The 23,499-nt window shown below is 43.2% G+C and overlaps 1 protein-coding gene and 1 pseudogene across 1 annotated transcript in view; one reads left to right on the top strand and one right to left on the bottom strand.

Annotated features, from left to right (window-relative positions):
* Window positions 1-23,499, top strand: part of LOC132781813 (uncharacterized) — a 341,517-nt gene that overhangs the window by 48,943 nt on the left and 269,075 nt on the right. The gene's annotated exons all lie outside the window — the stretch shown is intronic.
* The window catches only part of LOC137095175 (rhomboid-related protein 1-like), a 71,177-nt pseudogene continuing 54,030 nt past the window's right edge, over window positions 6,353-23,499 (bottom strand).

The following is a 23,499-nucleotide window of genomic DNA, read 5'->3' on the forward strand; positions in this document are numbered from 1 at the left end:
GTCTCTTTTCTTCCTTCTCTCTTTCCTTCTTTCCTTCCCTCCCTCTTTCTCTACATCTTCCCCCTTCGTTCACTCCCTCTTTCCTTCCTTCATTCACTTTTTTCTTTCCTTCTCTCCTTCCTTCCTTCCCCCTTTTTCTTTCCCTCCTTCTGTCTCTCATTTCTTCCTTCTCTACCTCTTTCCTTCCTTCCTCATTTTTCTTTTTCTTCTGCTGTCTCTCTTTTCTTTCCTTCCATCTTTCCTTTTCTTTTCTTTCCTTTTCTTCTTCCTTCTTTCTCTAACTTTCCTTCCTTCCCCCTTTTTCTTTACCTCCCTTTCTCTTTCTTCCTTCTTTCCTTCCTTCCTGTCTTTCCTGGATTTTGACAGGGCGGGAAGGGGCAGGTTGGGGTTTGGAGGTGGTGTGAAGTAAAAGGAGGTAAGATTGGGTCAGGGGAGTGATGGAACGTGGGGTTGTGTGTGTGTGTGCGGCAGCGGGGGGAGTGATGGAGCATGGGGTTGGGTGTGTGTGCGGCAGCGGGGGGGGGGGTGGGGTTGCATGTGTGTGTGCGGCAGTGGGGGGAGTGATGGAGCGTGGGGTTGTGTAGGTGTGTGCGGCGGTGGGGGGAGTGGGATTGCGTGTGTGTGTGCGGCGGCGGGGGAAGTGATGGAGCGTGGGGTTGCGTGTGTGTGTGCGGCGGCGGGGGGAGTGATGGAGCGTGGGGTTGCGTGTGTGTGTGCGGCGGCGGGGGGAGTGATGGAGCGTGGGGTTGCGTGTGTGTGTGCGGTGGTGGGGGAGTGGGGTTGTGTGTGTGTGGCGGTGGGGGGAGTGATAGAGCGTGGGGTTGCAAGTGTGTGTGCGGCGGCAGGGGGAGTGATGGAGCGTGGGGTTGCGTGTGCGTGTGCGGCGGCAGGGGAGTGATGGAGCGTGGGGTTGCGTGTGTGTGTGCGGCGGCAGGGGAAGTGATGGAGCGTGGGGTTGTGTGTGTGTGCGGCGGCGGGGGAGTGATGGAGCGTGGGGTTGTGTGTGTGTGTGGCGTCAGGGGGAATGATGGAGCATGGGGTTGCATGTGTGTGTGTGGCAGTGGGGGAGTGGGATTGCGGGTGTGTGCGGCAGTGGGGGGAGTGATGGAGCGTGGAGTTGCATGTGTGTGTGCGGCGGCGGGGGGAGTGGTGTTGCGTGTGTGTGTGGCAGCAGGGGGAGTGATGGAGCGTGGGGTTGCGTGTGTGTGTGTGGCGGCAGGGGGAGTGGGGTTGTGTGTGTGTGTGCGGCCATGGGGGGAATGATGGAACATGGGGTTGCGTGTGTGTGTGTGGCAGTGGGGGAGTGATGGAGTGGGGTGTGTGTGTGTGTGTGGCAGCGGGGGGAATGATGGAGCATGGGGTTGCGTGTGTGTGTGCAGCAGCGGGGGGAGTGTGGTTGCGTGTGTGTGTGCAGTGGTGGGGGGAGTGATGGAACGTGGGGTTGCATGTGTGTGTGTGGCGGCAGGGGGAGTGATGGAGCATGGGGTTGCAGATGTGTGTGCAGCGGTGGGGTTGCGTGTGTGTGCAGCGGTGGGGGGAGTGATGGAGCATGGGGTTGCAGATGTGTGTGCAGCGGTGGGGGGAGTGGGGTTGCGTGTGTGTGTGTGGCAGCGGGGGGGAGTGATGGAGCGTGGGGTTGTGTGTGTGCGTGCAGCAGGGGGTGTGTGTCTGCAGGAAGCGGCGTGATAGGGCTTGGAGTGGCCATGGCTTCCGCAGAGGGAATGTTGGCCAGTAGGCTGTGTGCGCGCGCCAGGGAACTTGCGGCTGGGCACCAATGCGCATGCTCAGTTGTTTTGTCGTTTTGTGAGTGTGTTGTTGTGTTGTTTTTCATTTTGAGTAGATAAGTTTGTACCTTGTGGGTTGTGTTATGGGCATGGGAATTTTGGTTAAGTTTCGTTGGGTTTTTTTAGTTTTGTTGTTTTGCTGTTTTGTGAGTGTGTTGTTGTGTTGTTTTTCATTTTGAGTAGATATGTTTGTACCTTGTGGGTTGTGTTATGGGCATGGGAATTTTGGTTAAGTTTCATTGGGGTTTTTTAGTTATGTTGTTTTGCCATTTTGTGAGTGTGTTGTTCTGTTGTTTTTCATTTTGAGTAGATATTTTTGTACCTTGTGGGTTGTGTTATGGGCATGGGAATTTTGGTTAAGTTTCATTGGTTTTTTTTAGAGTTTTGCTGTCCCGTTGGACTCGCCTCACAGATTTATATATATAGATGCAAAGCCCCTTTTCAATACGATGACAGAGAACTGAGCTAAAGCCATTAGTAACCCTCTCTGTGTGTGCGTGCAAATGCATGTGTGTGAAAGAGACATGTCTACCAACTTTAAAAAGAAAAGCCAATGTACAAAATCATCCTATTGAGTGGTGGTCTCCCTCCCCGAGTGCAAATGTGTCATATTTGCATTCTGGCAGTTGGAATAAACAGGAATCTAATTCAGTTAGCTGCAGCAGACCTAGAATTAGCCAGCCTGTTCTAAGAGGCAGCCACAGAAATGCCTGGAAAGGAGGCCACGGATAGAGAGAAGGTCCTAACTGTGGAATTAATGCGATTTGACATCACTTTGAAGGCCACAACTTAATGCAATGGAATCCTCGGATTTGTAGCTTTGCAGGGTCTTTCGCTTTCTCTGCCATGTAGCACTAGTGCCTTACCTTATGGCAGGAAATAAACCGGGACATTTTAAAAGCAGCAAAAAAGTGGGATGGCAGAGAGTTAGAATAGCCAGAAGGAAGGAATGCGCCTTCTGTAAACCTGAGGTGGGAATCACATGCCTTTTTTGCACCCGGGCCCAGCTTGGATTCTCCAGAATGGGATTTCTTCTCTTCGTTTGTGTTCAGCTTCCTTCAGTTGTTCCAAGTTCAGAAGAGGGCTTTTTTTTCCATGTCAGGAGCGACTTGAGAAACTGCAAGTTGCTTCTGGTGTGAATTGGCCATCTGCAAGGACGTTGCCCAGGGGATGCCAGGATGTTTTTTGACGGCTTACCATCCTTGTGGGAGGCTTCCCTCATGTCCCCACATGGAGAGCCGGAGCTGACAGAGGGAGCTCATCTGCGCTCTCCCTGGATTTGAACCTGTGAACTGTCAGTCTTCAATCCTGCCAGCACAAGGGTTTAACCCACTGCGCCACCGGGGGCTCCTACAAGGAGTCTAAACTGGTGGTTCCAAGATCTTGAGTTGGAGAAGGCAACTGCATTATTTCTGGAACTAGGCTTCCTTTCTACCTCTGACAGATGAGCATCCTAGGTTTGAAGCTACAGAATCAACAGAGCAGAGCAGCAGGTGCGCAAAATATTTATTTATATTGGGTTGTTGTAGGTTTTTTCGGGCTGTATGGCCATGGTCTAGAGGCATTCTCTCCTGACATTTCGCTTGCACTTATTTGTATTTCTTTCCCTTCTCCCCTCACATTGCAGATTCAGATAGTGCATTTACTTCCAGGAAGTTCTGCCTCCCTGCCCTCCTAGTTTCCTCAACTCAGTGTTCAAGCCTGCACCATTTGTCAGTTGTCCTATGCCTCATCTCTCCTTCTAAAAACATGATTTTCTTTTCCCCAACAGCCTGCTATGGCAAGACCTGCAGGCAACTGTCAGACCATGTCACCAGAGAGTCGCCGCTGAACCACATCCTCCTTGGTCTCACGGCACACGGCACTTCCATGCTCCTTTTCCTTTGTAATGGGGTAGAAGCACATACATTTGTCTGAAACCATGACACCAAAGAACAGAGTTCAGCAACGTACCTTCCTGGGATTAAAACTCCCAGAGTTCTGCAGGCAGCATGGCCAGGTAAGGCCAGTGACAGGTTTCTGGGAACTGTAGTTCTGGAAAGGAACTGTGAATCAGCAGCAGGCAATTTGCACCAAGTATGTTTCCAGATCCTCCCAAAATATCAAAGCATGTCAACTTCTCCCCATGTATCATCCTGGCGAGCAAATTCTAGAACTTATTCTGAAGGGAAGCAAATGTGCCAACTCTCCCGAGGAACCCTCCCAATCCTTGGGGAGGAGGGCAGGTGGATTCAAGGATGTGTCCACAGTGACTCTCAATGTTTGAACCCAATCATCTTGATTGGCTTTGGCCTAAGGTTAGGGCCGCGGCCAACCCTTCCATTACACAAATGAGCAACAGTCATGGTAAGTCTTTCTGCTTTTCTCCCAGCTTCCAACCCATGTTCTCTTCCCCCCACTCGTAATATTGACATGGCTCTCCAGGGTTTAAGATAAAATCACCTTCTCCTTCCCATTCACACTGTAGAATGATGGCACCATGCCTCCACTTCAACAGCCCTGTTTCCATTTGGGGGTCTATAGTTGGTCAGAGGATAAATGCTTCTCCATAAACTTGGGTTTTAACTCCCACTCAATGGCCCTGAGTAAGTCACACACTCTCAGCCCAGAAAACCCTATGCAAGTTCACCTTTGGATCACCTTAAGCTAGAAAGTCCTTGAGGGCACAGGGCTACAGCGAAACTGCCAGTTCCAGATCAAGGGTCTGGAGAACAAGTCTTATGAGGAGCGGCTTAAGGAGCTGGGCATGTTGAACCTGAAAAAGAGAAGCTATGACAGTTTAAATGGACTAACAATGCTACCGTTCTGCAGGGTGAATGTGACCATGGAGGTACTGACGATTGGATCCCAGTCTTTTGCCATTCAAAGCAACTTCTCTGCCATAGTGTAATGGCGAAAGACATGCCAATCCTGCACATGGAATGCCTCCTACTTTGCCTTGGGGCTCCTGTCTTTTAGCAGAAGCGACACTTGGACTGGCATGGTTTTGCTGTCATCTGTCCTGGATACTCTAGTGAGACAATCCTTCTCATGGAAAAGCCTGGAGTTCATCTAGGCAAAGGATGTGTTCCAGTGGTCCTCTTTGGTATACAAAGTCCTGAACATGATCTCTCTCTATCTCCCTTTTGTAATAAATCCCTCCGCTACCCTCCTCCTGAACTCCAAAGTGCATGTATGATTGTAGAGCTTCAGAACCTGTTGTGTTTCGACCAGCTTGGCTGGCCAAGGAGTTTTCCACGCTTCCCCACCCTCAACCCTGAACAAAACATGGAGGACCATGCTCACCGCATGCAAACTCTCCCACTCACCTGAGATTCCATAAGCTGGCCATCCCTGACTTCAAACAAACCCCTGCTCTAGAAACCATTTTCGAAGGCCCAGCATTTAGTCCCACACAGGATTGATTGTTCAGTCGCTATTACATCAAGACCAAAGAAAGAGCTTCTGCTAAACACCTTGGTGAGACCTATAAAAGGAAGGATAGGAAAGGTGGTGGAAGGGAGGCATGGGGAGTAACTCTCTCAGCTCCATTTGATATTGCAGAGATTCTGAGACGCAAGGTTCATCTGGGATTCTGCGTTAAGGCTAGAGCATCTGGAACACATCAACGGATACCGAAAAGTGCTTTGGGACTGAATGGCATTGTTGGTCCAGACAGCATGGTATCGGACTCTACAGTACTGGCAGTGACTCTCCAATGGTTGCAGGTGGGACTATATTGCAACCCCAGGTGCTGTGTTCAAACCCAGGATCTTGTGCTTGCAAAGCTGTTACCCTGCGACTGAGCCATGGTCACATCCTTATAGACTAGGAACCCAAAGTAGTTCCCAGGGAGAAGAACTTCCCACTTGAAAAGCATGACTCTTCCCATCCTACCCACTACAGACTATGACCTCTTTTGAAATACATGGAAGGGAAGGTTAGCTGCCACTGGAAGCCCATAGACACCAAACGGAAGCTGAGAAGCAAGGGCCTGATGAGAATGGCAACAATGGGCCACTCAAGAGAACAAGGAATGATCCAAAGGCTTCTGCCAAATCTGTCCAACACTAGGATTCTATAGAATTTCGATCTGCAGGATGCTATGCAGTTCTGGGTGGGGCAGAGGTTAGGTGGGATGCCATTTGTGGATCTGAAGTCAACAAAAGCTAAAGGAGAACATCACGCTATTGGCCCGCTCCCCAGAACAGAAGTCCTCATGCCAAAGTGGGAATAGGTGAGCACAACCTTGCTAAAGGAAATGGTTGGTCTCGAGGAATTGAGCAGCACCTGTTCAGCAGGTGAGGTTTGGCATACAAAGAGTTTTAGGGAAGGTAGAGCTCACTGGTTCATTCCTGGGCTGCTGCCTGTCCATGCGACTGTCTGGCTTCCCCGCAGGAGCCAAGCACAGGTTCTTTTTAGATTTTTTTTTTTTGCATCCTGCAGATATTCTGGCGTCTGGCAGAAACGTCATTCCAGAGAGGCGACCCGCGGCATGCGCTCTGGGCACCAGCACTTGTGTGCGCCAGCTAAGCCAAGCCTGCCCGCTCTCCCCTCTCCTCCCCAGCAATGTCTGCAATTTTGGCACTTCCAGGGCAAGTAAGTGTTGCAGAAGGAACTGGGGCTGGGCACGGTGCTAAGGGGGCGGTGGGACCTGCGCCCCTAGGAGGTCATAAGCAAAGATGTTCCAGAAGATGGCAAAGACCAGGAAGGAGGCATAGGAAGGTGGCATAGGAGAGGAGGACCACCCACCAGCCACACTGGTGCTGAAGGTTCTCCTCATAGCTGCGCAGGAAGATCAGGCCCATGCTGATGCCCATGATGGCCCCGGCCAGGTGAGCCATGAAGCTCGGCTGGGGCCCCTAGGAGGGCAGCGGGGTGAGAAGCGCAACCACACGGCTCGGCCCACCTCAGAGCTCACTGCAATCAGGAGAGGGAGAGATAGAGAGAAAGAGGGGATATACAGGAAGCTCACTATTTGTATTACATTATTCCATACTAATGTGCTCCCACAGGCACGCCTGTGCTCTGCTAAACATCTGTCTTCTAATAATCTGGGAAATATTTATTCAACAAGCTTCCATCCCTTCCCTTTTCTGCGGGCATTCCCAGTGTCACATCCAGCCCACCCACTTTTTTAAAATCCTTGAATGGAGCCTGTGCAATAAATTCTGAGAATTTGTAACTATGGCTGGTTTCCTGTTAGTGACACACATAAAGGCAAGTCCAATTTATGGCGGTGTGTGTTGTCTCATCCTCCAAATGACTTTCCACCCTCCTGGGGTCCACCATTCAATTGCTACAGACCAAACTCAGCCATTTAATGGCTAGTGCCGAGCAGAAAAGTGTCAGACGCTGGTGCCATACCCAGATGCAAAACAGTGATGTCATCTTCTGAGAAGTCTCAGGACTTCTGGTAGATTTCTACTATCCTTCAGCTCTGCTCTCGACCAGCCACTGCAAGGTCATAGCAGCTAAATGGTGAGTCCTGAATGGTATGAGAAGGCAGCCATAGTTCCACTCCAAAATATAGGATCTGTCAATATTTTGCAGAAGCCACACAGGTCCAGTGATGACCTCTTAGGAGGAGGACCACATGGGAAGCAAACACAGCCAAGAAAAGTTTCCTCTGAAAGGAAAAAAAGACAAGGGAATGAAGGGAGATACTCACTGCACACCAGGGCCATGCGGAGCAGCTTATAGGGACATCGCATTCCTGCCCAGTTCTATGGAGGGAGAGACAAATCAAAGACTGGTTGTCTATTTGGGGTTCTTGACATACTGCTCCTCTCATATCCTTTCTCCTCTCAACCTCTTAGACCTTTGGGGAGTAGAAAACAGAAACTGCTCTGTCCCCATCTTATGCTTGGGTCACAATGATGGCGTTGTGTTCTTATGCTGCTACTTGGAGAGAAAAAATAGATTATGAAAATATTAATGGGTATTCGAAGCCGTCACTTGAGTTAGGCAAGGCTTGATTAACTAGTAAGATTACAGCTCTCCACATTGACTGGGTTTAGGGGTGCAGGACTTGCACAAAAGTGGAAATGTTGTGGAAAAAATGCTACTTTCAAGTGAGAGAACACCTTGGCCATAGATGTGCACTAAACGTTCTAGAGATTCAACAATCTCTAGGCCTTCCAGCATGACTCCATGATCAGCCTCCGATAGCCGTTGACTGCAAAGTTGCATGCAAAGACCTGGAAATCGTCCACAGATTATCAAATCTATGAAGGTCAAACCTGCAAACATGGAGAGGCAACGGTCACACTTTGCTGCTACGTAGGCTAATGATGCCCAGCCAAAGATTAAATGCATAGGGTTGAATTACAGATGACATCAAATGTGTGGCCACACACTGGTTGTGCTTGGAGTTACTTTTCCTGCTCAACAGCCAGTTACACTCTACTCGCTACCATTCCACTTTAATGTCCATGGAGACATCCAATGGCATTTGGCAGTTGTAGTCTCGCCAGGCAATGGGACTCAGATTCCTTTCTCTCATGGGCCAATTTCAGCCCTCCCTCCGGATGTTTTTGACTTGAATTTCCACAATTCCTAATAGGATTGTGGGAGTTGAATTCCAAAACAACTGGAAGGAGAACTGAAATTGGCCCAGGCTGGGATAGAGGGCAAGTGAAACAATGACAACAAAGCAGCCAAAGACAGTGGCTATGGAATGAGAGCCAAGAGCCAGGGATGGGAGGGATGTCATCTTGACTGTGCTTGGATGTGAGACATTTTGTGGTGATCCACTTTGATAGATCCCAAGGGGCATTTGTCAAAGGGGATGGTCCTCACGTCTGATGCCCACCACCCCTTCCCACCATGCTCACCATCACGACATTAGCCAGGTGAGCTGAGCAGAGGGCATAGACACCCCCAGAGCCCCCGACCAAAGGCGCCCGCATGTCAGTGATGGAGACCGTCAGGGAACCTGCAGCAAAACACAAGAAGATAGATGCAGTGTGAGTAGTAACTCAGGCAAGATGGAACATCTTTTAGGAGCCTATCTGCACTCACATGGCACTGTCATTCTCCTATAACTGCCATGGTTCCATCTGACTATAGCAATGATGTTAATTGTAATGAATTTTTTACCTGTGTTAAATGTTTTTAATGTTTAAATTATTTTGTACTGTTGCGGGCATCGAATTGTGCCATTTTGTAAACCGCCATGAGTTGCCCTTGGGCTGAGAATAGCGGTATAGAAGCATAGTAAATAAATAAATAAATGAGGAGGCCTGGAAAAAAAACCCAGAAAAATTGGGGGGAAAAACAGGTGTTTTTTCCTGGGTTGCTATGAGTTTTTCGAGCTGTACAGTCATGTTCCAGTAGCATTCTTTCCTGATGTTTTGACTGCATCTGTGGCAAGCAACCTCTGAGGTTTGTCAGAAGTCTGCTGGAAATGTGGTAACAGGAGTGTGTGTGTCTGTCTGTCTGTCTGTCGATGGTCCAGGGTGGGTGGGAGAAAGAACTCTTATCAGCTGAAGCAAGTGTAAATGTTGCAATTGACAGGCTTGATTCGCATTGAGTAGCATTGCAGCTGCAAAGTAGCATTGCAGCTGCAAAGTGAATTGCCTGGAGGCATCCTTTGTTTGGGAGGTATTGACTGGCACTTAATTATTTGCTGCCTGGAATTCCCCTGTTGCTGACAGCAAACAATCAAGTGCCAGACAACATATCCCCCAAAACCCCTGGTTTTTGGAGAAATAAGAGTACCACTTCCAAATCTGGTCTTGGTTTTGTTTTGCAAGCTTTAAACCAGCCTTTATTATTGTTGTTGTTGTTGTTGTTGTTATTTTAATGACATAAAATCACAGTATGTCACAGCAAATGAGATGTATATGCTGGATTTCATATCAAAAAATCACAAGTCAACCACTTCCCAAGCATCTAGGATTATGTGATATATTTTCGAATGGTGCGTACAGATCCAAGTAAGGTGGCCTTTTGCAGTTGACAGATCATGATTTTGTCAATGTTTATTGTTTCCAAATGTGGCTGAGATCTTTTGGCATGGTACCCAGTGTGCCGACTACCTGTACTGGTTTATGCCAGAGCCTTTGCAGTTTGATTTTGAGGTCGGCTTAGTTTATCCTGTTATTTTCCTCAATGCGACTGTCCCCTGGTATGGCAACATCAATGATCCAAACTGTTTTCTTTTCCACAATCGTGATGTCTGGTGTATTGTGTTCCAAATCTTTGTCAGTCTGGATTTGAAAGTCCCACAGTATTTTTGCATATTCATTTTCCATGGCCTTTGCTGGTCCACTGAATCATCTGGGCCACAGAGTTGTGTCTTTGTTTGTATTCCGTTTGTGCGATTTTCTTGCAACAGCTGAGGAGATGGTCCATGGTTTCATCAACTTCCTTGCACAATCTGCATTTTGTGTCATCCACTGATTTTTCGATCCTGGCCTTGTTGTTGTTGTTGTTGTTGTTATGCTATGGAAGCCTGGGAACTGTAGCTTTACAAAGCCTTCTCTGCCAAAGAAGAAACTACAACTCCCAAGATCCCATAACCTTGAGCCATAGCAATCAAAGGCGATTGAAGCTATATACACAGACCAAGTGGCAAAAATAACAGTAAACGGTCAACAATCACCAAACATCGCCATCTTAAAAAGGACAAGACAGGGATGCCCACTTTCTCCGCTGATATTTATTTTGACCCTTGAGGTATTACTAACCAATATAAGAAAGAACACGGAACTAGTAGCCTGAGGGCCAAAGGCCATTCATACAAAGTACGTGGGTTCGTGGATGACGTGTGCTTTATAGAAGATACCCTAAGTATCAAGACGATAGGACAAGACCTGGACAGAACATACAGAGTCCTGACAGGATATGCGAAGAAAAATAAGACACCCGGAGATGTTGTAATCAGTTTTGCAGGAAGAGCACCAGGGATGAAATTCTCAAAGCCAATGCAAAGAAAACCATATACTACCATGTACTACAAAGATAAGAAGATAACCATCATGAAAGAAGTTACAAGACAAACTTTAGCCAGAAGAAAGTATTCCTTTCTAGCGGAAGAACTAATCAATAGAAAGATAAAATTCCAATGGGAGAAAATAGAGGGTATTACAGTCACCTTCAATGATACAAGATACTGGCTGGATTCCAAAGAAAAAGCCAGAGCCTTCTATGAGAATCATAGAAAAAGCCCATCAGGAGAAACATCACAAAGAAAATTTCATGGCAACACGAAAGAGAAGCAGTCTAAGCAATATTCTTCACAACCAGGTGAAGAAAATAAATCTGAGGAGGACGATGATGACAGCAAACATTTAACAACAGGAAATGGCCGAACGGAAAGACTAAGGGAATTCTCCCCAGAAAACTATCAACTGGTGCTCCCCAGGAGGTTCTACGGTGGGAGATGCAGGACAACCCCCATGAATAAAGAGATTAGAATATACTCAAATAACATCAACAGCATCAACTCCCCGAATAAAAGAAAGTCTTTAACTACCTATCCCCAAAAAAATCTTGACATAATAGCACTCCAAGCACATAAAACACCTGGTGAACTGAAAATTGGGTAAGGAATTTTTTGCCTCAAGCAATGAAAAGAAAAGAGGCATAGTGATTTACGCAAAAGATTGGCTAAATCCCAAACAAACTCTGAAAGACATTGATGGAAGGTTTGTTGGCATAACAATTGAAATAAATAATCAAAAAATAATTATCTGTAACATTTATTGTCCGAACGGTCCCAAGACGGAATTCATGGAAGACTTAAAAAGACCCAAGTGACATGAAAAATTATCGCCCCATTTCCTTACTAAATAATGATTTTAAAATTTTTACAATTATAATGGCTGAAAGATTTAAAAGTTTTCTAAAAAAAAAAATGGATTTCTGAAGCTCAGACGGGGTTTCTACCAAATAGACAAATTAAAGATAATACAAGAATATTGATAAATACAATAGAATACTATGAAAAACACAATGAAAAACAATTGGCCTTACTCTTCATCGATGCTGAAAAGGCATTCGACAAAGTAAATTGGGATTATATTAAATTACTACTTGAAGAGATCGACATAGGGTACAAATTTAGGAACGTAGTAGAATCTATCTACACCACACAAGAAGCAACATTAATTATAAATGATCATGAATCTAAAAATCCGATTCATATTACTCAAGGGACCCATCAAGGCTGCCCACTATCCACACTTCTCTTTATCTTAATAATGGACACTCTGATTAGAAACATAAATAACGACAAGAATATACAAGGAATGAAAATTATGAAACCAGTATAAACTAAGGGTATACGCCGACGATGTAGTGTGCATCATAGAGGACCCCCTTAACAGTATTAACGATTGGCTAAACAAAATGGAATCCTTCAGAAAATTGGCGGGATTCAAACTCAATAAACAAAAAACCAAATTATTAGTCAAAAATATCGTTAAAAAAACAAAAGAACAACTACAAGAAATATCAGGCATAAAAATTGAAAGCAAAATAATATATGTAGGCATTATTATTACACGAAGTAATACGAAACTACTGAAGAATAACTACGTATCACTCTGGAAGACCATCAGGAAAGATCTAGAAAGATGGAAATACCAAAAAAAAAATTCTGTTAGGCCGAATTGCAATAATCAAAATGAATATTCTCCTCCAACTTCTCTTTCTTTTTCAATCTCTACCAATAATAAGGAATGATCACTTATTTAAAAAATGGAACTCAGACATTAGCAAATTTATATGGAGTAATAAGAAAGCAAGGATAAATTTCAAAATTTTAACAGACGATAAAAAAAGAGGTGGTCTGGGATTACCTAATCTAAAAGTATATTATGAAGCTTGCAATTTGGTGGGGATAAAAGAATGGACCACCCTAAAAAACAACAAACTATTAACGCTGGAAGGGCATGACCTTAGAACGGGTTGGCATGGGTATCTATGGTATAATAAAAGAAAAGTAGAAAAAGGTTTCAGTGATCATTATATTAGAGCTTCTCTAATTAAAACATGGTAAAAATATAAATTTATTTATATTTATCGTGTCATCAGCAACCATTGTTTTACAATTCTAACAGAGCAAAACAAACACAGAGATTAAAATGAAAAAGAAAAAAAAGAAAAAAAAAACCACACAGATTTTGTAAATTTGGTATTTGGTTAAATGTCCTTTGACCAGTATCTGGCCACTTGGAGTGCCTCTGGGGTTGCCGCAAGAAGGTCCTCCATCGTGCATGTGGCAGGGCTCAGGGTGCATTGCAGCAGGTGGTCAGTGGTTTGTTCTTCTCCGCACTCGCATGCCGAGGATTCCACCCTGTAGCCCCATTTCTTAAGATTGGCTCTGCATCTCGTGGTGCCAGAGCGCAATCTGTTCAGCGCCTTCCAAGTCGCCCAGTCTTCTGAGTGCCCAGGGGGGAGTCTCTCATCTGGTATCACCCATGAATTGAGGTGCTGGGTTTGGGCCTGCCACTTTTGGACTCTCGCTTGCTGGGGTGTTCCAGCGAGTGTCTCTGTAGTTCTAAGAAATATAAATTTAAGATTATACTATAAAACCCCAATGTGGTTATCCCCTATGGAGGCAAGACCTAAGAGAGAATTAGGCAAAGAGAATTGGCTAACCTATAAACAAATTTTGATTAAAACAGAAGACAAAAAAATTAGTTCTAAAATCCATTGACAAAATAAAACTCTTAAATGAAAAATTAACATGGCTCCAATATTATCAAATCCACGCAAAAATAGGATTCTGCCAGGAACAGTGTCTGTGGGACATAATTATGCGAAAAGAAAAAAACTTATTAGAATCTTATACCAGCAGTTACTATGCTGGTCAACTGAAAAAGAAGAAATTTAAAAATTGTCAGGTTCAATGGGCAAAAGATATAGGCCACAATATCCTTACAAAACAATGGGAAGAAGTTTGGAATGTGAAAATAAAATATACGATGGCAAATAACCTAAAGAAAAATTGGTATAAGATGTTTTTTAGATGGTACCTTACCCCAGCAAAGATGGCTAAATTTAACAAGAGCATCTCTAACAGATGTTGAAAATGTAAAAAAGAATTAGGAACCTTCTTCCACGTATGGTGGAGCTGCAAAATAATTTGAAAATACTGGAAAGAAATACATCTGCTGACCCAAAAGATTCTTAAAATCAATTTTCCCCAGTCACCAGAAATGTGCCTTCTGGGGATAACCAATACAAATACAAATCTAAATAGAAATCAGGAAAAAATGTTCTTCCTATTAAGCACTGTAGCTAGAATGTTAATAGCCAGGGTCTGGAAACAAAAAGAAATTCCAACTATTGAAGAGTGGATCCTGAAAATCTTTGATATAATACAAATGGAATGCCTATCCAAAAGACTGAATAGAACACAGCAAAAGACAGACTGGTCTGGATTTAAAGACTTTATTTCGACAATGAAGATGACCTTGATAATAGACCTGTCCAGTATTTGAAACAACCGAACAGGTTGATCTGCTGCCGGATACATTAAAGGAACTGAACTCAAAAGAACTTAATACTCTCGGAAGATTTTGGGAAGTCCCACCACGTCGGTTGGGTGGTTGGGGGTTTTTTTGTTTTTGTTTTCCTCTATCTTCTCTACTCTTTTCTCTTAGATACACAAATGTTTTCACCCTCTTTTGCTGTAAATAGGAAAATTGCACAATAAATGTAAATTAAAAAAAAGAAAAACACAAATTATTGCAAAAAACATGAATAAGGGGGAAAAAAGAAATATTACAGGAAAGGACAGAAACATTACTATTAGGACTATTAGACTTCAAATTGGAAAAAAATGAGGACATGATCATTTTTTACTTAGTGGCAGCCGCAAGGATGACTGGCAAAACTGTGGAAAACAAAAGAGATCCCAACATTGGATCCATGGACAGTTAAAATAATGGATATAATAAACATGGATATACTGACACAGAGAATCTCTCAGAACTACACAAAGCCCCAAAGAACGGACTGGAAATCAGTACTAGAATTCATAAAAGGAGAAAATAAAGAAATGCATATGATGGACTTATAAATGAAATCCAAGGACTAGATAAACAAGATTCGGGTAGGCAAACCCAAGCACAAAGACAACAAATTTATGCTAGAAGGAATTTATATATGTGGGAAAGCAAATATGAGAATATACTTTTTATAAATACCCATAAGTGTACATAAATATTAAATTGTATGCACCACTCTGGATGAACCTGGAAGTACTCGACCTACCCGTTCCCTATCCCTGCACTGTTCTCCCCGCCCTTGCCTTACCCAGTCCCTCTTCCTTCTTCCTTTCCCACCCCATTCTCCTCCCACACTCTACCCTCTACTCTCTCTCACCCCAGTGTGTTAACCCTATGTTTTTAATACAAACTTGTAAAATAAAACTAATAAAACATTCTTTTAAAAAAGGGAAAAAAAGAAAAAAGGGGGGGAAGGATTAAAGGTAGTTATGAAGATAAAGTATTTAGGAGTAACAATCACTTCCAGTAATAGCCACCTGATAAAGAATAACTATGAGAAAAAATGGGCTGAAATAAAAATTAAATTAAAGAAGTGGGAACACCTAAACCTTTCTTTACTAGGCAAAATAGCTGTAGTTAAAATGAACATCCTACCGGACATCTTCTTTACATTCCAGGCACTCCCGATACTCAGATCAAATACATTGATACAAAAATGGCAAAAGGAAATAATTAAATTTATATGGAATGGAAAAAAAACACAGGATAAGTGCAATAAATCTAACAGATATTTAAAAAAAAAGAGGAGGCCTTGCCCTACCAGAACTCCACTTTATTATGACGCTGCTGCCATGAGTTGGCTTCGAGAATGGGCAACGCTGGGAAAAGAGAAAATCTTAGCAATAGAGGGTTTTGATATTACTCAGGGATGGCACGCCTATCTCTGGAGAGAAAGGGGAAGAAGAGAAATGCTTTTCAGGAACCACCCCATATGAGCCACTCTTATTTACATCTGGAGTAAATATAAAGACAAACTATACCAAAAAACACCAATGTGTATTTCTCCTAATGAAGCATATCACAAAAGTTACTGAAGTTCAGAGGACAGGAAATAATACTTAAATCACAGGAGGAGTTGACCTTGATAGATTCTACCATCTCTTGGTTTCACTATCATTGGATTAGGGAAAACTTCAAGATAGACAAGACAATAGACTTCGAAACGAAAAAAAAACTTCTGGGATAAAATATGAACTACAGATACAAAAATTATAAGAAAAATATATAATCAACTTCTAATATGGGACACAGAAACAGAGCAAATAAAAAACATGATAAACGGGTCAAGAGACATAGGCCGTCCCATACCACTAGCAAATTGGGAAGAAATTTGGCAAAAAAAAAATCAAATACACATACGCTACAGACCTTAAAGAGAACTGCTATAAGATCTTCTACAAATGGTACCTAACACCAGAGATACTCGCAAAATTTACCAAAGAAAACAAAAGATATATGTTGGAGATGTGGAAAAGAAAAAGGTGAATTAATCCATATGTGGTGGAATTGTAGAAAGGTAAAAAATTATTGGTTACTAATACACAAGATGATAGAAAAAATATTAAATATAAAATTTTAACCGAAACCAGAAACATTACTATTAGGACTACTAGTGTAGCGAATTTGTTACTCTGTGTGAAAATTTTAGTACATAGATCTATGTTTGCAGGGGGCAGATAGGGAAGATTAGAGACAAGTAGGATAGCAACAGCGGACAAGATCATTTGCATATGGAGCCCGATTGGTCCTATGCAGATTAGTGCAGGCAGCTGGGAAGAGCAGAGCCAAACATTCTAAAGGGGCAGAGTTCAGTTCAAAAAGGGAGTTAGAATGGGAGTTTTAAAAAATGACAGTTGGTTAGGGATTGCAGTTTGTGAAGAATAGAGAGTTAGGGATTCCTGTTCATGAGAGATAGTTAATAAATCCTGTTAGAAAAGTAAGCAGTTAGTCAAATAGAGTACAAGTTTTGGGAACTTAAAGAAAGGCCAGTGGTGCTTTAATCAGAAAGTAATTTTAGTCAAGTATGTGTAAAGCAAATACCATCTTGGTAAATAAGAAACATTGAAAGCCTATTTCAGGAAAGTGCAACAAGTATATTATACATGACTGAAACTCAAGTTTGCAACAAAAATATCAATTGTAACCACAATCGTTTGGAGCCTGGAGTGTTTGAATAAACGTTGATACTTTGTTACATATAAGAGAGCCTCCAGCCTGTGTTTCCAAGCCAAGAGGCTTTTGTTTTACAACACAGAGCGTCTCAGGTATTAAAGTGTTGGCAGACGCACATGTATACATGCTTCTTTACAAACTGGTGGCTTCCCTCCCTTTTGTTCCATAAATGATGGCAGCGACGGGATACATAGAATACATCTAATCTAGTGCCTAGAAGAAGCTGTGGACTGTGGCTAAGGTGATCCAGTGATTAAAAAATACTGTAATAAAAGTTATCCTGTGATAACCCTAGTATAACCCTAAGATTCAGAACTCCAGAGGCAAAGTAAGAAAAAAGTAAGAAAAAATGGCTCCTCCCAAGGGCAAGAAAGCTGGAACTGAAGGAGAGGTGGTAGAGGAGGGAGCACAGGAACGTGAGGAGAGTCAGGAGCAGACAGTTACATCAGTAGAACTGCAAAGATTACAAATTCAGTTTAAAATAAGCAGAATGTAATCACAGGAAAGGTTACAGTTAGCTAAGTTGGAGGCTGAAGAAAGAGAGAGAGAGAGCGGCTGAGGAAAGAGAGAAGGCCAGAGAACATGAAAGATTGATGATGCAGTTAAGAATGCAGGAACGAGATAGAACTAGTGAAAATACTAGTGTACATAGTTACAATGACTTCTCTGCCAAAGTAAAGAGATTTGCTAAGTACCAAAAGGGAGACGACGTGGAAGCATTCCTGCTGGAATTTGAGCGAACCTGTTTGGAACTAGAGATTCCAGAAGAAAGTAAAATGTCATATCTAAAGCGAGCTAAATCAGATATTGGCAAGCTAAATCAGTTAAAGAGTTAAAGTTAGGTTTGGGATCACTCCTGAACAGTGCAAGAAGAACTTTAGAGAGATAAAAAGAAAAAATGGCGAAACGTATGTCCAGCTGGGAGCTCGATTGGACAAAGCCCTTGACCAGTGGATAGAAGGAAGTCAGGTTAGCACATTCCAACAGCTAAAACATCTGGTGGCATTGGAACAGTTTTATAAACTGGTGCCCCTAAACATGCGTTGGTATGTCAAAGATAAGAAAATTGAGAGTGTGTCTCAAGTGGCTGTTGTCCTTGATGAACTGGAAACTGATTACGAAATGAAAAACTTGGGCATGTCGTATAAGAGATCGTATGAGGAAAAAGGAAACAAATATATATATACAAAAATGCTACAAGTCCCTCACAGCCATTATGGAAAAATAAAGACCAAGAAGGGAGGGACAAGGCAGACCAACAATATGGGAGAAAGAGTAATTACTATAATAAGGAAGTAACAAGACCGGGTGATGTGAAGATCACATGCTACCATTGCCAAGAGCCAGGGCATATAAGAGCAAGGTGCCCTAGGTTGAGGAATGAGGAGAGTGTTACTTCACCTCCAAGAAACATTCGGTTGGTACAGAAAGATAAAGGGACTGGTCACTATACAGAGGAAGTTAAGAGTGAAATGAAATCGACAGCTGAGACCAGTAAAGTATTCCGAGTGTGGAAAATGAGAGAGGTTGAAGAGTATGACTATAGAGAAGATATAATAATAAATGGAAGGAAAATATTGGGATTAAGAGACTCAGGAGCTCAAGTATCCCTAATCCAAAGTCAACTAATAAACCCGGAGCAGATAGTGCCTGATAAGAAATATCTATTAAAAGGAATCTATGGGCCAGCATTCGAGACCTCGGTAGTGGAAATCACTGTAACTTATAAAAAATACAAAGGAATGTGGCAAGTTGGAGTGATGAAGGAATTGGAAGTTCCATTCATTATAGGAAATGTCCTATATGAAGCATGCCAAAGAGTCAATGTAATTACTAGAAAATCAGAAACAGAGGAGATGGACGGTGATTCTACTGAAGCAAGTACTTCACAAGACACAGAAGAGAGTGGTGAACTTATGCAAATGAAATTCGCAGATAAGCAGACTGAAGTGTTCTTAAAGGAACAGAAGAAAGATAAATCTTTAGGAGAGTCATGGGAACAAGCCAGAAGTGAGGCTGGTGGACCATTACCTGAAAAGTCTAGTTCATTCCAAGTTATAAATGAAAGATTGTATAGAGTTGTCAGAAGGAGGAAGAGTGGTGATATTGTTGAAGTGAACAAACAGCTAGTAGTACCGGAGAAGTACAGATTAAGAATATTAAAAATGGCCCATGATACAACATTCAGAGGACATCTGGGAATTAAAAAGACAAAGGCAAGAATTCAAGAGAAATTTTATTGGCCTAATATAGGAAAGGAGGTCAAAGCATATTGTCAGTCCTGCCAAGTGTGAAAGCCAACGATAAAACTAAAGGACTTATACAATCGGTGCCTGTAGTAACAACACCCTTTGAGAAGATGGGAATTGACATCATAGGTCCCAAGTATAAACATGCACTGCATACGTTTATGCAGGATTGTAGTAAGAAATTATATGATAATTATACTGTTACTAATGAATGATGCCATGTAATGTGTGATGGAAACGTAAGTATTTGGTATATGGTTTAAACTGTAAATTAAATGTAGACTTATTGGATAAACCGGGTGCAAGAAGATGACTATTGGTAATGTATATTGATAATATATGTTGTTAAAGTATATAATATGTGTGTTTATATAAAATTGTATTGGTAGAGTAACTGTATAGTATCATTATTAAAGAATGTTTTCATGTGATATATGATAGAAATGTAAATGTTTGAATGTATGGTTTTAAATGTGAATTGAATATAGAATTGTTAGATAAGGTATAAGTTAACAATATTGCTTTCGATGAGGTTAAAAACACTCACCTCCGGCAATATTTTTATAGGGAAGGGGCATATGTAGCGAATTTGTTACTCTGTGTGAAAATTTTAGTGCATAGATCTGTTTGCAGGGGGCAGATAGGGAAGATTAGAGACAAGTAGGATAGCAACAGCGGACAAGATCATTTGCATATGGAGGCCGATTGGTCCTATGCAGATTAGTGCAGACAGTTGGGAAGAGCAGAGCTGAACATTCTAAAGGGGCAGAGTTAAGTTCAAAAAGGGAGTTAGAGTGGGAGTTTTAAAAAATGACAGTTGGTTAGGGATTGCAGTTTGTGAAGGACAGAGAGTTAGGGATTCCTGTTCATGAGAGATAGTTAATAAATCCTGTTAGAAAAGTAAGCAGTTAGTCAAATAGAGTACAAGTTTTGGGAACTTAAAGAAAGGCCAGTGGTGCTTTAATCAGAAAGTAATTTTAGTCAAGTATGTGTAAAGCAAATACCATCTTGGCAAATGAGAAACATTGAAAGCCTATTTCAGGAAAGTGCAACAAGTATATTATACATGACTGAAACTCAAATTTGCAACAAAAATATCAATTGTAACCACAATCGTTTGGAGCCTGGAGTGTTTGAATAAACATTGATACTTTGTTACATATAAGAGAGCCTCCAGCCTGTGTTTCCAAGCCAAGAGCCTTTTGTTTTACAACACACAGAGCGTTTCAGGTATTAAAGTGTTGGCAGAAGACCGCACATGTGTACATGCTTCTTTACAAACTGGTGGCTTCTCTCCCTGGCGTTCCAACTAGATGTCAAAATGGGGGAAAATGAGGATATGATTTTTTTTTTAATCTAATAGCAGCCGCAAGGATGATTTTACCAAAAATGTGGAAAACCAAAGAAATTCCAACAATGGACCAATGGGCAATCAAAATAATGGACATAATAAACATAGACATTGACACAGAGAATCTCTCAGAACTATACAAAAACACAAAGAGCTGACTGGAATGTAGTGCTATAATTCATAAAAGGGGAAAACAAAGAGATGTATAAAATGGACCTATAACCGAAATCCAAGGACTAAATAAACAAGAAATTGGGAAGCGAGCCAAGCAAGAAGATAAATATGTATGCTAGAGCTAATGTATATATATATATGGGCAAACAAATAGAAGAATATACTTTGTATACATACTCAAAAGTGTACGTAAATGTAAAACTGTATGAGCCACCCTGGGTGAACCTGGAAGTACCCAACCTACTCAACCCCCATCTCTGCACTGCCCTCCCTCCATCCCTTCCCCCTTTCCTCCAAACCTTTGTCAGTCTGAATTTGAAAGTCCCACAGTATTTTTGTGTTCATTTTTCACTACCTTTGCAGGTTTATGATCCCACCAGTTCTTTACTATTGGCAAGTGGTATTTATTTATTTATTATTTGCACTTGTTAACCGCCACTCTCAGCCCGAAGGCGACTCGTGGCGGTGTACAGAACATAGAACATAAAGACAACAGTTACAGTAAATTCAGGGCCATAACACACATCTTACTAACACACAGCTAATTAAACTAAAAATCCGCTTCGTCTTGTTTGGGTCATAATCCATCTCGTAGTCATAGTCCATTCCGGTGGTCATTCCAAAAAACATAGCACTTAATTGAAGGCCTTTCCGAAGAGCCAGGTTTTCAGGCCCTTGCGGAAGGCCATGAGGGAAGGCGCCTGTCTAATTTCAGCGGGGAGGGAGTTCCACAGCCGGGGGGCCACCACTGAGAAGGCCCGCTCTCTAGTCCCCGCCAAGCGTGCCTGTGAGGCAGGCGGGACCGAGAGAAGGGCCTCCCCGGATGATCTCAAGGTCCTCGTGGGCTCGTAGGCCGAGATGCGGTACTCAAGGTATTTTGGGCCGGAACCGTTTAGGGCTTTGTAGGTTAATACCAGCACCTTGAATTGGGCCCGGTAGCTAATCGGCAGCCAGTGGAGCTGGGACAGCAAGGGCGTTGTGTGCTCCCTGCGTCCCGCTCCGGTTAACAACATGGCTGCCGCGCGCTGGACTAGCTGGAGCTTCCGGGCCGTCTTCAAGGGCAGCCCCACGTAGAGAGCGTTGCAGTAGTCGAGGCGGGATGTGACCAAAGCGTGTACCACCGTGGCCAAGTCAGACTTCCCAAGATACGGGCGCAGCTGGCGCACGAGCCGAAGCTGTGCAAATGCTCCCCTGGTCATCGCTGAAACCTGGGGCTCCAGGCTCAGCGATGAGTCCAGGGTCACACCCAAGCTGCGAACCTGCGCCTTCAAGGGGAGTGCGACCCCGTCCAGCACAGGCTGTAACCCTATACCCTGTTCGGCCTTGCGACTGACCAGGAGTACCTCTGTCTTGTCTGGATTTAATTTCATGACATAAGTTCCAATGAATCAATGTATTGTCGAAGGCTTTCATGGCCGGAATCACTAGGTTCTTGTGGGTTTTTTCGGGCTATATGGCCATGTTCTAGAGGCATTTCTCCTGACGTTTCGCCTGCATCTATGGCAAGCATCCTCAGAGGTAGTGAGATCTGTTGGAATTAGGACAATGGGTTTATATATCTGTGGAATGGCTGGGGTGGGGCAAGGAGCTCTTCCTTGCTGGAGCTAGGTGTGAATGTTTCAACTGATCACCTTCATTAGCATTTGAAGGCTTGGCTGAGCCTGGGAAAATACCCTGTTGAGAGGTGTTAAGATGTGCCTGGTTGTTTCCTCTCTGCTGTTTTGCTGTTATAATTTTAGAGTTATTTAATACTGGTAGCCATATTTTGTTCATTTTCATGGTCTCTTCCTTTCTGTTGAAATTGTCCACATGCTTGTGGATTTCAATGGCTTCTCTGTGTAGTCTGACATGGTGGTTGTTGGTGTGGTCCAGCATTTCTGTGTTCTCAAATAATATGCTGTGTCCAGGCTGGTTCATCAGGTGCTCTGCTATGGCTGACTTCTCTGGTTGAAGTAGTCTGCAGTGCCTTTCATGTTCCTTGATTCGTGTCTGGGCAATGCTGCGTTTGGTGGTCCCTATGTAGACTTGTCCACAGCTGCATGGTATACGGTAGACTCCTGCAGAGGTGAGAGGATCCCTCTTGTCCTTTGTTGAACGTAGCATTTGTTGGATTTTCTTGGTGGGTTTGTAGATTGTTTGTATGTTGTGTTTCCTCATCAGCTTCCCTATGCAGTCAGTGGTTCCCTTGATGTATGGCAGGAACACTTTTCCTCTGGGTGGATCTTCATCTTTACTCTTGTGGCTTGTTCTTGGTCTTGCAGCTCTTCTGATGTCTGAGGTGGAATATCCATTGGCCTGGAGAGCCCAGTTGAGGTGGTTCAGTTCATCTTGGAGGAGGTGGGGTTCGCAGATTCTTTTTGCACGGTCCTTCATTTTCTTTTTCTATTGTGAATTGGATTTTTGGGTGGATGCTGTTAAGATGGTCTAGGAACCTGTTGAGTTCTTCTCCATGGCTCCAAATGGTGAAGGTGTCATCCACATATCTGAACCATATCGTGGGCTTTTTGGCTGCTGTCTCCAGGGTGTTCCATGTAGAAGTTAGCTATGACCGGGCTGAGAGGGCTCCCCATAGCTACTCCATCTTTCTGTTAGTAGAATTCATTGTCCCACTGAAAGTAACTGGTGGTGAGGCAATGGTGGAACAGAGCTGTGATGTCTTCTGGGAACCTCTGGTTGATGAGTGCCATGGTGTCTGCTACCGGGACCATGGTAAATAGAGATACCACATCGAAGCTGATCAGTTTGTAGTTGTTATTTATCTTGAG

Source organism: Anolis sagrei, chromosome Y (genome assembly GCF_037176765.1).
Source record: "Anolis sagrei isolate rAnoSag1 chromosome Y, rAnoSag1.mat, whole genome shotgun sequence".
NCBI lineage: Eukaryota > Metazoa > Chordata > Lepidosauria > Squamata > Dactyloidae > Anolis > Anolis sagrei.